Source organism: Saimiri boliviensis, chromosome 11, assembly GCF_048565385.1.
Source record: "Saimiri boliviensis isolate mSaiBol1 chromosome 11, mSaiBol1.pri, whole genome shotgun sequence".
NCBI classification, from domain to species: Eukaryota; Metazoa; Chordata; class Mammalia; order Primates; family Cebidae; genus Saimiri; species Saimiri boliviensis.
Genome location: NC_133459.1, coordinates 87,996,790 through 87,999,540, shown reverse-complemented (window position 1 = coordinate 87,999,540; position 2,751 = coordinate 87,996,790). Strand labels below are relative to the sequence as shown.

At 40.2% G+C, this 2,751-nt stretch overlaps 1 pseudogene; it reads right to left on the bottom strand.

Moving 5' to 3' along the window:
* Positions 1 to 630: 630 nt before the first annotated feature.
* Positions 631 to 1,089, bottom strand: LOC141580413 (cyclin-dependent kinase 2-associated protein 1 pseudogene; annotated as a pseudogene).
* Positions 1,090 to 2,751: the final 1,662 nt, after the last annotated feature.

Below are 2,751 nucleotides of genomic sequence, written 5' to 3'. Positions count from 1 at the left end.
TTTCTTTACTTTTTTTGTCAATGAAAATAAGCTTATTACATCAAGTAATAAATACATACAAAGATGCAAAAAGTTTTAGTCATTTTCTTCCAGATGTTTTGATCAATTTACAACAAACGAGGAACTGAGATCTACTTACAGTCTTAGTGAAAATGTTCAGGGGTCCTTGTCGGGTTTGGTGGGTTGCTCTTTCTTCTGTGTTTAGAGCTTGTGCATTTTAAAAAACTGACTTTGAAGCACTAATAGTCATGCAAATGCTTTAGCAAAAAAGAAGTTACATTCAGCAGAATCTACAGTGTATGGCAAATGGGAACCAGCTACTAAGTAAAGTCACTGTGCATTAAAAACAAAATCCCTAGAGTGGTATTAGCTTATGAAAAGAAACAAAGAACACTGTGAGTAACGTATGTATTCAAAAGAGATTAAAGGGAGACAATGGTGTCTTGGAGGCAAACTAGTTTGCTGTAAGATAACTTTAGGAGCATCTTTTGAATGAATGTTTAAAAACAAAAAACAAACCAAAAAAAACATGGGCAGTTCCTAACTACTTAAATTGCAAATCCTAATTAACTACAAAATCTTTTCTCAATCTTTGAGACTGTAGGTTCAGAGCCAAGTGAACCATGGGAGGAAAAAACAACTGTAACCATTTCGAAAACCAGGGTTTCATCTGAACAGGGGAGATGAACTGTAACTTCTCATCCTGTAAAAAGATGGAAATCATCCTTCAAAACCAACAAGGAAGCTAGGATCTGGCATTCCGTTCCGTTTCTGCCAAGCACTCCCGAACCGGCACTCTAGCGTGAATGACGCCACGCTTCAGCCTCTCCGGGGCGCTCCTGCTGCCCACGCACGTGGGTCTGATCTCCACCCCCAGCTCTTCAATGATGCCCAGCGGCTCCCTTATTTGCTTTGCGGCACCTGCTATTCCCAGGTCCCTGGGTGTAGCCTCGGGACGTTGGTGTAGTCACTGAGCAGCTGGCGGTTCTGTGAAGACGTCGCCACGCAGGTGGAAGGGGAGTGGACACTCCCAGCGGCGTTGAGGGCCGCGGCGGGCATGTGCGCGGCCAAGTTCGGTTTGTAAGACATCACCCCACCCTGGGCGGCGGGCGCGCTGGGCGGGCCGCGAGCTCAGCGGCGGCGGTGGCGAGGATGCCCCAGCGGCCCAGGCGGCTCCGGGGGGCCCCGCGCCGGTCCTAGCGCCCGCCGAGCGCGCGCGCAGTTTTTGTTGACGGCGGCTGGGGCTGCACAGGCAAATACGGCCGTCGGCGCCCTGCCTCCGCGGCAGTCTCCGCTTTCTTTACTTTTTAAGAAAACTTTACTTTAAAATATGTAATTATAGATGATATAAAAATATATGCTACTAACTGACAAAATAAGCTTCTTTCTTTTTACTTAACAGCTAAACTAGTTTAGAAGCATGACAGTGTTGCTTTGTAGAATGTGAAATACAATTGTAAAAAGTCGCAAATAGTAAATATGAGTATATGTGTATAACTATGTGAACTGCATATTATTTGTTGAAAGTATTGCATATGTTCATGGGAAGTTCGTGTGTGTGTGAGAGAAGGGGAGAAAACAAAGAGAGAAGAGAGAGAAGAAGTGACAGTATGTATGCATTAAAAGTAAAGTTTTTTAAATGATGAAGTAAAAATTTTTAAAGTGGTAGAGAATGCATCAAAAGTACAGCACTAGTAAATAGCATGCAATATTAATGCAAAACTAGTGTTGTCTTGCCCTGAGATTTATATTTTCGGTGAATTTTATTAAATGTTCCCATAGTAATATTTAACAAAATGTATAGTTTCATTAATAAAAGAACTAATTTGATTTTCAAAACTCATTTCTTAAACAATCATTTCCCAAGAATGGCTTTTGTGTTGTCAGAGTGGAGTTAGCATTCATGTTTTTACATTCAATTCCGCAGAGGCATAAATCTTTTCAAATGCAAAGGGATCCTAAAAATAGTAACTGGCCAGTAAAATCAGACTTCCCGCATGTTACCAGTTATTTATACACCATTTTCCCAAATGAGCACCCCACTGCCATAATGACCTGAATGCATGCAGTGCTCAGCTGCTGAGGCAAAGCTTACAAGTTGATTTTATTGCTCTAGACACATTGAACAGAAGAGCCCGTCAGCACAGGAACATTAGGATGCTAGAAGTGTTTTCCAGTCATTTGCAATAGGAAATCACTCTACAGTATGAATATATATTAAACCTGTGTCTTTGTTTTCTTCAAAGAAGTCTATAGTAAACAGTATACTGTACTTTAGCAGCAGTGATAAATTTATTCTTTTAAACAAATTGCAAAGGACATGATCTGATATTTAAGTTAAATGATCACTTCTTCCCACTAACTGTTTTATGTTTAACCTTTTTGTTTACCAAAATTCTGGGCATATTGAATTATCTTCTATTGACTGAGAATAATAATCTTCATATCCATGGATACACAGTAGTACTTTCATTTTTTGGATTGGGTCCCAGACCTCACATAGAGTATTCCTATTCTTATACCATTATTTATGTATAACTCACCCGTCCTTGAAAAATAAAATGGTTTTTACATACACACACAGACACAGACACATACACACACACACACACACACACACACACACACACACACACACACACGCCTCTATAATACATCCATTCCAGAAACCAAGGTATAATAGAATAATTGTCTCTAGCTCATAGGCTTTAGTTTAAACCTTTTCTCTTCTTAGAAATTTCATCTATGGTA